Genomic DNA, 12,537 nt, shown 5'->3' with positions numbered 1-12,537 from the left:
TGTGGAGAAAGAAGTAGTTCGGGACTATTTAGAAAAGCTGGACGAGCACAAGTCCATGGGGCCGGATGCGCTGCATCCGAGGGTGCTAAAGGAGTTGGCCGATGAGATTGCAGAGCCATTGGCCATTATCTTTGAAAAATCATGGCAATCGGGGGAGGTCCCGGATGACTGGAAAAAAGCTAATGTAGTGCCCATCTTTAAAAAAGGGAAGAAGGAAGATCCAGGGAACTACAGGCCAGTCAGTCTCACCTAAGTCCCTGGAAAAATCATGCAGCAGGTCCTCAAAGAATCAATTTTGAACCACTTAAAGGAGGGGAAAGTGATCAGGAACAGTCAGCATGGATTCACCAAGGGCAAGTCATGCCTGACTAACCTAATTGCCTTCTATGATGAGATAACCGGCTCTGTGGATGAGGGGAAAGCAGTGGATGTGCTGTTTCTGGACTTTAGCAAAGCTTTTGATACAGTCTCCCACAGTATTCTTGCCAGCAAGTTAAAGAAGTATGGGCTGGATGAATGGACAGTAAGGTGGATAGAAAACTGGCTAGATGGTCGGGCTCAACGGGTAGTGATCAATGGTTCCATGTCTAGTTGGCAGCCGGTATCAAGTGGAGTGCCCCAAGGGTCGGTGCTGGGGCCGGTTTTGTTCAATATCTTCATTAACGATGTGGAGGATGGTGTGGACTGCAGTCTCAGCAAGTTTGCAGATGACACTAAACTGGGAGGAGTGGTTGATACACTGGAGGGTAGGGATAGGATACAGAGGGACCTAGACAAATTAGAGGATTGGGCCAAAAGAAATATGATGAGGTTCAACAAGGACAAGTGCAGAGTCCTGCACTTAGGACGGAAGAATCCCATGCACTGCTACAGACTAGGGACCGAATGGCTGGGCAGCAGTTCTGCAGAAAAGGACCTAGGGGTTACGGTGGACGAAAAGCTGAATATGAGTCAGCAGTGTGCCCTTGTTGCCAAGAAGGCTAATGGCATTTTGAGTTGTATAAGTAGGGGCATTTCCAGCAGATCGAGGGATGTGATCATTCCCCTCTACTCAGCACTGGTGAGGCCTCATTTGGAGTACTGCGTCCAGTTTTGGGCCCCACACTACAAGAAGGATGTGGATAAATTGGAGAGAGTCCAGCAGAGGGCAACAAAAATGATTAGGGGGCTGGAGCACATGTCTTATGAGGAGAGGCTGATGGAACTGGGATTGTTTAGCCTGCAGAAGAGAAGAATGAGGGGGGATTTGATAGCTGCTTTCAGCTACCTGAAAGGGGGTTCCAAGGAGGATGGATCTAGACTGTTCTCAGTGGTAGAAGATGACAGAACAAGGAGTAATGGTCTCAAGTTGCGGAGGGGGAGGTTTAGGTTGGACATTAGGAAAAACTTTTTCACTAGTAGGGTGGTGAGGAACTGGAATGCGTTACCTAGGGAGGTGGTGGAATCTCCTTCCTTAGAGGTTTTTAAGGTCAGGCTTGACAAAGCCCTGGCTGGGATGATTTAGTTGGGTTTGGTCCTGCTTTGAGCAGGGGGTTGGACTAGATGACCTCCTGAGGTCCCTTCCAACCCTGAGATTCTATGATTCTATATGCAGGTGAATGAGCCCTTGCTACTCTGAAACCTGACATTAAATATGGTGAGGTGCTCAGATATTATGGTAATTTGGACCAAATAGGTACCTAAGTCATCTAGATGTCTTTTTTATTGTCTTAGATGAATAATGAATACAATTTGTTTCTTGTAATTGAAAAACTGTCTTTAGATCAGGTAGGCAACCTATGGCACGTGTGCCAAAGGCGTACGTGAGCTGAATTTCAGTGGCACTCACACTGCCCGGGTCCTGGCCACTGCTCTGGGGGGCTCTGCATTTTAATTTAATTTTAAATGACTCTTCTTAAACATTTATTCACTTTACATACAACAATAGTTTAGTTATATATTATAGACTTATAGAAAGAGACCTTCTAAAATGTTAAAATGTATTACTGGCACATGAAACCTTAAATCAGAGTGAATAAATGAAGACTCAGCACAGCACTTCTGAAAGGTTGCCGACCCCTGATTTAGATGTTGGAATACCTGATAACACCTGGCTTCCTGAATATCAAAATCTGGACAAACTTTTTCTTTAACATTTTTTTAGGTTTATTTTTTTTTATTTACATGTCCAGAATTTCCGATTTATATTTTATTTATACAGTAGCTAAAAGCTTGATCTAAATTTTGCAAAGCTCAATCAGAACATTTTAAAAGATGTATTTATTATATTTATATTATATTATATTTATTCATGAGGTATCCTATTAAAATAAGTATGTTTATTACTTTTTGGCTGTTGTATTCTCTCTTCTTCCATTTACCTACTACTATGAATAACTATGGGAGAAGTGACAATAAATTTCTTCTTACAGTTAGGCTGATAGTCAGCATCCCAGTATATGTCCTCTGGATCTTGTTCCCTGTAAAGAATGAAAGCACATGAGCAATGAAGTCTGGTAGCTGCCCAATTTTTTTTATTTCCAACACGATGAAAATGACTGGCACAGAAATTTAGGACCAGTGATTGCTATAGCCGAAGCACCCGGAAGAGAGCATATGCTCCATTTTATAAAAGGTAAAGCAGTGCACTCCTGCAGTACCTTTGAGTCACTCTCCAATAAACAGATACAATCTCGCTTTAGTATCTATTCCTTCTCCTCACATTCCAGTTACTCTGTGTTATTCCTTGGCACCAAGCTTTTGTTATGCTTATTTAATACATGGGTGGAAAAATACATGTTAGAAAACAAGGAAATTCCTACAGCAGGAATATTAGCAATATCCAGTTAGGTTTACAGATGTATTCCTCACACCCAAGACTTCCTTGACAAATGTTAAAGTTCAAAATGTCTACATGAGCATATTAGTTCTCTCTCATTTCAAGTGTAGTTCTGTACTCTTAAAAGTGACTGTCAAACCGTTATTGTGCAGTTTAATGATTCTCTCAAAGCTTTCAGATTGAATTGACTTGATTCATGAGAATAGAGCCCCCCCCACAAGTGTTAGACCTGCAAACTCACTATGAAATCAAAATCAAGCTCATGCACAATCTTCAGTAACCCTGACACAAATGACACGTTATAGATGTGGTTAAAGTACACACCTCTACACCCATGATTGTGCAAGTAGAACTGAGTTAACAATTCTGTTGAAGATACCCAAGAATGCAATCTTGGTATCTTCTTTAAAAACAAACAAACTGAAAAACGGCATAACTATGCAGGGGTAGCAGGAATGGAAAAACATGAATACATTGAAGGAACTGAACTGCTAAATAAGGCATTGAAGATATCACAGTCTCTTTTCTGAACATTTTAAGGTTTCAGTTGACAATTTGGGGACAATTTTGAAAAGCATCTAATTTATGTGAACTTAAGTTGTATTGACTTTCAATAGGACATAGGAACCTAAAGCTACTTATGTCCTTTTGCTATCCTCACTCCCATTCTCACTATTGGAGCCAGTGAAACACATATCTATCTCCTAAATCGGGGGTGGGCAAACTTTTTGGCCCAAGGGCCACATCTGGGTATGGAAATTGTATGGCGGGCCATGAATGCTCATGGAATTGGGGTGGTGGGGGTGAGGGCTCTGGCTAGGGTGTGGGCTCTGGGGTGGGGCTGGGGATGCGGGGTTGGAGGTACAGGAATCATAGAATATCAGGGTTGGAAGGAACCTCAGGAGGTTATCTAGTCCAACCCGCTGCTCAAAGCAGGACCAATTCCCAACTAAATCATCCCAGCCAGGGCTTTGTCAAGCCTGACCTTAAAAACCTCTAAGGAAGGAGATTCCACCACCTCCCAAGGTAACCCTTCCAGTGCTTCACCACCTTCCTAGTGAAACTGTGTTTCCTAACATTCAACCTAAACCTCCCCCACTGCAACTTGAGACCATTACTCCTTGTTCTGTCATCTGCTACCACTGAGAACAGCCTAGATCAGGGGTGGGCAAACTTTTTGGCCCAACGGCCACATCTGGTTGGGGAAATTGCTTGCTGGGATGGGGTAGGGGGTTGGGGTTCAGGGGCAGAGTGGGGTTGTGGGAGGGTGTGGTGGGCTGGATGGGGCTCTGGGCATGGGGTGGGGGCTGTGGTGGGGTGTGCGGTGTATGCGGGGACTCAGAGAAGGGGGTTAGGGTGAAGGAGGGGTGTGGAGTGCAGGAGGGGGCTCAGGTCAGGGGGTTGAGGTGCAGGAGGGGTGCAGGAGGGTGCGGCGGAGGCTCAGGGCAGGAGGCACCGCTTACCCAGAGCGGCCCGGGATGGCAGCGGCACGCACTGGAGCCAGAGCCGGGGCAGACTGCCTGCCTGCCTGCCCCATCCCCAGCCACTCCCCTGTGCCATGCCATCCCTGGCTGTCCCTATGCGTACAAGCTGCTGGGGGTACATGCCACTGCTTCCGGGAGCCACACAGAGCAGGAGTTCAAGGATTAAAACGTCTGGAGGGCCGGATGCATCCCCCATGCCATAGTTTGCCCATTCCTGTCCTAAATGCATCATTCTTCACTCTGCCACTTAACACATCTATTTAGAATCCCTGATATATGACAATTTATGCTAAAGAATTCTCTTCTCTTACCTTGTATTTCTGCATTTAATTATACCTGAAAAGAGAAATAATATTACTGAAAATCCTGCAAAGGAAGGGGAATTTCCCCCCACCCCCAATCACATATGGTGTTTCTTCCCTTTGATCTGTTTCTGCTCACACTAACCCAAAACTCCCATTGACTACAGTGGGGATTACTTTAGCTGATTTCTCATATTAGCTAGTCAATGTACTTGATAGAGCAGGTGAAATGACTCATTATTAATAACAATCATTATGGACTAGAGTCACAAAGGGACTTAGTCACCTAATTGCCACATTAGGTGCCTAAATCCCAGAAACCACTGGGATTCACAAAGTCCCTGCTCAGCTACCACAGAACCCTGTATGTGCCATAAACTCACTAGGTGCCCAAGTTTTTCCAGTAAAAATTCCCTAGAGGCCCATGTTTCTGTCTCTGGGCACATGAACTGCTTATTCACTCTAGGTATCTGGGTAGCTAACTACTGGAGTGATACAAAAATGGAGGGAAGACAGGAATTCTCTGCCTGACTTGGCTGCAGGGTCCAAGCCAGTAAGTGTGCTCAGTGCTCACCTACTGCATCAGACACCTTTAGGCAAGCTCAAACAAAGCAGACAGACAGGGCCTTCCTTCATAATGTTTAGTTCAGTGGTTGATGGCGAGTGCTGGCTCCAGGGCTGCCCAGAGGGGGGGGCAAGTGGGGCAATTTGCTCTACCCCAGCCCCGCAGGGGCCCCCACGAGAGTTTTTCAGGGCCCCTGGAGCGGGGTCCTTCACTCGCTCGGGGTGCCCTGTAAAACTTTCACTGGGCCTGGCCCCCAGAGCTTCTTCCGCTCCAGGTCTTTGGCGGTGGGGGAGTCCTTCCGCCCCGCCGCCGAATTACTGCCGAAGTGGGACCCGCCGCCAAAGTGCCCAGTCTTTGGCGGTAATTTGGCAGCGGGGGGCACCTGCTGTAAGTCTTCAGGGCACTTCGGTGGTGGGTCCCAGAGCGGAAGGACCCCCCGCCGCCAAAGACCCCAGACCCCCAGAATCCTCTAGGTGGCCCTGGCTGGCTCAAGACCTCACTTTGTTTAAGGGAGAAAACAGATTTGAACTGGGCTCCGCCTCTTCTCAGGTGAGGGTGCTAACTAACTATTGAGCTGCAGGATATTCTGATATGGACCCTTCTCAGTCTCTCCTACTGAAGCTGTTCCAGTGTGTCTAACTAATGAGAGAATGACAGGGTCAGGTGGACTGGATCCTGGGGCTCCTGCAGCCTGAGGGAGTGCTCTAACCAACAGGGTACAAAGGCATTTTTAGCTTTATTTACTCTCGCTCTCTCTCTGCCCCAGTTACTCTTTGTTTATCCACAGTGGAACAGATTAAACAGGGGAGATTGTGAGCCCTCAACAGCAGAATACCCTATAGCCCAGTGGTTAGGGCACTCACCTCACAGGTGGCAGATCTCTGTGCCTTTCTCTTCTGACTACGATGTAGAGTAGAGATTGAACAAAGGGTTTCCCAGATCCCTGATGAGCACCTAACCACTGGGCTAATGGTTACAAGGGAGGTCCCCTTGGCTTCTTGTAAAAATGGCATCGATGCCAAACACCAAGAGTGGATTTGCAGCTAAGAATCCCAAGCAGAGAGGGATGCTTATCACACACCCCTCAGCTTCATATATCTCATTGGCTAGCTTAGGTAGGGAGCTGTTGAGCATGCTGGCTTTCATGGAGCCCATTCCTATGCACCTCTCACCCACCTTGATTCATTGCATGGGGAGCCTGGGCCCCACACTCAGACTTAGTTAATCTCAGTGATTTTCCAGGCACCTAAAAGTTAGGTGCTGTGACAGCATCACCACACCTCCACTTTTTTGTGAATCTAGCCCTCTTGAGTTTTGCCTCTTTTTTGACCAATGACTAGTTTATGGTCTGATTCCAATTTCTTACATTTTTGAAAGAGTATTTGCCAAATAATTTGGATGAGTAATTTTCAGCGTATTGGCTATTTGTTAATTGTTTACTTTAACTATTCACTATTTGTTTTGTGATGCAAGCTAGAGGACAGGACACAGATCCACAAAAGGACTTGGAAGCCTGACTGCCACTTTTGGTGAGTAAGTCCAACCTTTTGGTGCCACTGAGACTGTCGAATGCTTTTTTCAGCTTCTGCCTAACCCTGCAGGCACCTAGAAAACCCAAGTGCCTGAGTTTCCATTATGAAAGCTCACCAGACCTGTTGACTTCTGTGGGACTACTCATGGGATTAAGGTTAATCACATGCATGAGTGTTTTACTAGTTTGGGACCTTTGCCACTATTGTGCAATCACTACCTGGTAGGGTTGGTGTCTGAAATCATTATTTGCTTACATTTGTATTGCTTCATTTGTGAGATGTCCATCACTATGCCATACTTTTATTTGTACACATTGTAAATCACTCTCTCTGTCCCCATATGCAGTGAGCTGAAAATACCATTCAGGTTCTATTATTCCAAGAGAGGCTCTTCACTTTGCAAGATGTAAAGCATTTAAAGATTTCAAAGCACATGCAATTTTAATGAAGGTTTTTGAACAACTGCCTGTACAGACACAAACACTGATCAGTATTACCATCACCTATTGTTACCTGTTTTTTCCAAAATGTAACCGACCAAAAGTAGGACCAGGACAGAAAGAATTGTAATTCCAAATACTAATATAACCACAAACCCTAAAAAAGAAATTGTACATGTATCAGCTCCCAAAAGACAATAGAATGACAAAGAATAAATCACAAAAGAGAAAAATTGGAAAAGGATACTATTAATAGTGGGTAAAATTTCAATAGTACCTAATAGACTTTGGAGCATAAGTGAATGGGAAATATGGTTTCTAAGTTACATAAGATTATTTTGCAAATGTTACCCAATGTTATCATTACTAGCTTGAATCTTGTGGAAGCAGTGAATATTTGGGACAAGTATGAATGCACAGTGGGTGGAAAATTGGCAAGGACGTTAACTTTAGCAGCCACATTTTGGGCAGAATGGATGGAGGAAATATGGAAAACAAGGAGGCCAGAGAAGAGGAAGTTTCTCTACCTATTTAGCTGTTTGCAAACATGTCTGCTACAGACAATTGGCTTATCAGTTCTTCTGTTAAAGTCATGGTTGATCCAGTGCACAATTAGACTGAGCAAGGATTGGGTTGTGTTACTGAGTCCATATAACAGCAGTGAAGGACATAATACAGTTTATAATTATTAATATTTGATGGGGTATGTCAGGACTTAATGTTTATATGACAAACTTTTCTGGTGGGATTATCTATTACCTTTAGCTTCAACATAATAAGGACCTTTTTGAAGCAGCTCAGACATTTCAGTTCAATGACATTATCTGTATTTCTGAGGCGTTCTTTCAATCAAAAGCCAGTGTTTGGTGTTGTGGACACCAGAACATGCTTAATTTGTACATTTCTCATTTGTCTCATGACAAAAGTCATATGGGCCCAGAGGTGTTAAACATTCTGCTATGCCTCCTACCCCAGGCCTCACCACTGAATGTCTCTGCCACGTCTTAACCCCATAGGATTGGTAGACTATGTTCCTCCCCTCCCATTATTCTCATGCAAGGATACTTTGAAAATGCAGCCAGAGTTTGGACCTGTGTTTTTCAACTTATGCACTCAGCCTTTGTGCATTTTAAGGAGAAGACTTCTATATGTTCGGGGTTAGGGGGAAGGGATTTGTCTGTACATTTTAGAGATGGGATTTGTATACTCTGAGGGCCACATCTGGAGACAATGGGTGAAGTGATGTATGTGAGCCTAACAAAGTCTTACTGGGCCAGATGTAAGACAGCAGAATTACTCTACATTTACAGAGGTTGTGAGTGGGAAGAAAACATGGCCCATATTTTGCTATAAAGGAAATGTGCCAACTACATTTAATAATCTACTCCCCCTTCCCTTTGGACTAAGTTACAGGATAAAATTCAGCACTCTGACCATGGCTAGCCAGGTCCTTGTCACAGTCTACTTTCTAACTAATAAAAGTTGCTTTTAGGACCAGGGACAGAGGGGAGGCATCTCATGTGTCCATTATTCAGGGGTTGCAAGGCCTGGTCCAGCTCCTGGTGCAGGTTAGAGAACCTCAAGCTGTGCCCCTAGTATAAAGGCCTCTGTGGGACTTTGCAGGAACAGAGAGAGGCTGGGGTACAGATCCACCCATACCACACCCCCTCACATCTTCAATCTTCCTCTTCTGGCCTAGGCCCTGCCCACACTGAAGCACCAAGGTATTTTAATTCCTCTTTACTTGAATAAAGATCCCCAAATATTGTAAAATCGTAGAAGAAGAACTATAATCACTTACCATAGGAAGCAGAAAAGCCTTTGAAATCTGTGGAAAGGATGCAAAACATCTGAAAAATTACTATCATAATCTGAAATCCTTACAGAAACAGGATTGGAACCCACCATGTCATGTGAGTAAGCATGTGCCCGAGTCTTTTGTGCTTGAGGCAGATCATACAGTAGGAGCACAGTTAGACTATCTACATTACACACAATGCCTGGGTCTGTGGGACCCAGGCTTGTGGACTCAGTATTTCCAAGCTCGGTGCTTTAGCATCCACACTGCATTGTAAACCAGGGTTTACAATTGCTGGACCCAAGTCTCACGGCTGTGCTAAAATGTCCATCTTGCACTACGCAGACCTTCTGACTCAAGCTGTGAGCTGCGGCCACAATGGAAAATAACAAGACTTGGACCTGAGTCACTGTGGCACTTGGGCTCTGACCTGCCACAGTAGCAGGGTCCTAGGACCCAGGTCCTGAACGCTTGATGTCCCAAGTTAGCCTGATTTGTGTCTAGTCAGGATAAAGGCTTGGGCTCAAACCTGAGTCAGAGCCTGGGTTTAGTGTGCAGTGTAGACACACCCTTACAGGCAATTTTACTTTGAGGAATGAGGAGAGGCACAGAAAATTGTCTTGTGAGGAGAATTTCAATGGCACAAAGGGAGTTAGGTATCCAACTTCGGTTAAAAGTCCCATGTTTCCTATTTACTTTCAGTAAGTTGCTTTTATGATCATGCCTCAGAACTAATGTGTGTGAGCTACGGTCATAAGCTGTGCTTAGCAGATTAAGATCATATAGGCCACTTATTGAAAATAAATAACCTCCACAATTCCCCAAAGGCTGAGGCCGCTTTTGCTATTGTCGCTCAGCCCGAATCAGAACCTGAGTTCTGTTGGACCTCGCTCCTCAGGGATCCCACAGAAACATTCCACTTCTGTATGCAGCTCAAATCCCTTTATAATCCTGCTTCCTTCCTTGTAGTTGGCAATAGCCCACTTGTGCCTTTCCCAATTACTCCCAGCTGGGTCTGCCTCTCCCCAAGCACAGTCATTCTCAGGAAGTGGCCATTTTCACTCACACTGGAATTTTCAAAAAGAAATTAAAGGATATGGGTGCTGAAATCCACTGAAAGTCAATCGGATTTGGGAGCCTTTAGGCTCCTTTGGAATCCCAGCCTCATGTTGGTGTAGTGTCTAGCATGGTGGGTTCACAATACAAATAATAAATCAACTCACCCACCCCCAAATAGTTTCCAAAAATGCAAATGGACCCACCAAAAGGAAAATGGAGTAAGTGGAAAACAAAAATCCAAATGGAAAGACCTGCTCTCCTTTCTACTCTGGGGCAGAAAATAGAACATGGATTCCTGCGGCAATCTGGAAAGAACCCATATAACATTCATACCAGCAAGGTTCACAAAACCCTCCTGGCAGCATAACCCAGTGGTCCCCACCTCCATTCTTTTAGAGAAGATCCCAGAAGGAGTCACACTGAATAATTAGGGGTGGGGACTGATGCTAAGAGCCCCTTGCCCAGAATCTGGCTGCAGTAAGTGTTCTGCACACCACTTTGCAGGGTTCTGCCCATCAGACTCTGCAGGGCAGGACTGGTTATGGCAGCTTTGGAGACTTCTGGGTACTTTGTAACAGCAGGCACCTTGTAATTGGCTGATTTTGTTTTTTACAATGTGCAATTCTGCACCATGCAAACACTTGCCTGTATGCTTAATTTGAAGTCAATGAGACAACTGAATGCATAAAATTAAGCATGTGAGTAAGTGTGTGCAGGAATGGGGTCTTACACCATAAATTCCTCAGTGCAGGTTTTTTTACAGCACCAAGATGAATTGGGCCTGCATCTGACTGTAGCCTTTGAAAGGTAACACAACATAGGTGTTAAGCAACAGTAGGGGAGCCTACAATTAAAGGGGAATATTGCCCCAGCATCTAGGAGAGAAGGAATGAAAACCGGCTTAGCCCCCAGCTAAACAAAGTGAAGACATCTGGTCAGTCAGGTTCCTCCTGTGATAAAATACAAAACACAAGTACAAAATATTCCATACAAAAGGCATCTTCTATCTTCAGTTGAGTCCTTAGTTAAAATGGTTCAACAAGAAGGAGAAAATGATTGTTTTGAAATGTGGATTTGAAACAAAAATACTCTGTTTCAATCCTTTTTGTTTTGGCATTTCTGAATTAAAATCTTTCATTTCAGGAATTTTTTTGATATTTCAACTTTTCATCCCTGACAGGATGAAAATAAATGTGAAAATATCAGAATTTTTCACGGGATGAACATTTCATTTTCCTGTCAGCTCTAGTCTCAAGGTCTGACCAATATTGCCATCTATTCCCAGGCACATATGGAGTATTCACTTTTTGTAGACCAGTGATAGACTTAGGAGAGTGCAGAGTAACGTTATACACCAAAGACTTCTTTCCTGAAATTCCAAAGCTGAGATTTTCTCATGAGCCAAAGGGAGTTTGATGTCAATTCCCAGTGAACTGGATTTGAACATTTATGATCCTTATCATAAAATCATAGAAGATTAGGGTTGCAAGAGTCCTCAGGAATTCATCCAGTCCAAACTCCTGCTCAAAGAATGAGCAACCCCAAATAAATCATCCCAGCCAGGGCTTTGTCAAGCCAGGCCTTAAAAACCTCTAGGATGGAGATTCCACCACCTCCCTAGGTAACCCATTCCAGTGCTTCACCACCTGCCTAATGAAATAATGTTTCCTAATATCCAACCACACTGGAACTTGAGATTATTGCTTCTTGTTCTGTCATCTGCCACCACTAAGAACAGCCTAGCTCCATCCTCTATGGAACCCCCCTTCAGGTAGTTGAAGGCTGCTATCAAATCCCCCTTCACTCTTCTCTTCTGCAGACTAAGTAAGCGCAGTTCCCTGAGTCTCTCCTCGTAAGTCATGTGCCCCAGCCCACTAATCATTTTCGTTGCCCTCTGCTGGACTCTCTCAAATTTGTCCACATCCTTTCTATAGTGGGGGCCCCAAACTGGACACAATACTCCAGGTATGGCCTCACCAATGCTGAATAGAGGGGAATAATCACTTCCCTCGATGTGCTGGCAATACTCCTACTAATGCAACTCAATATTGCCGTTAGCCTTCTCGGCAACAATTCATATCCAGCTTGGCAACAATTCATATCCAGCTTCTCGTCCCAAGGTCCTTTTCTGCAGAACTGCTCCTTAGCCAGTCAGTCCCCAGCCTGTAGCAGTGCACGGGATTCTTCTGTCCTAAGTGCAGGAATTCCCAGCATAAAAACAGTACATATGAAAATAAACAACTTCAGAAGACCTTGTATATAAAGATGTGCTATTTCTTAAATTATTATTTCTAAATAATGTTAACATGAAGAAAACAGAAATGTACTCACTTGGATTACATGAGATCATTAATAACTTTCTATAAATATTGTGATTTTAGTGTCTTACCTGTTAAGTACTGAGGGGCACTTAGACGTGAGTTATTAACTTGATTATTTTCATTCTTGTACTGATACATACAGGACAATTCTTCCGAGCTGTCTGTGGATACTTTATAATTAAAGTCATATGCATATTGCTTTTCCTGCATTGGTAGGA

This window comes from Mauremys reevesii, unplaced genomic scaffold, assembly GCF_016161935.1.
Source record: "Mauremys reevesii isolate NIE-2019 unplaced genomic scaffold, ASM1616193v1 Contig68, whole genome shotgun sequence".
In the NCBI taxonomy this organism is placed as follows: domain Eukaryota; kingdom Metazoa; phylum Chordata; order Testudines; family Geoemydidae; genus Mauremys; species Mauremys reevesii.
The sequence above is the reverse complement of the archived record's forward strand: the minus strand, read 5'-3'. Positions refer to the sequence as shown.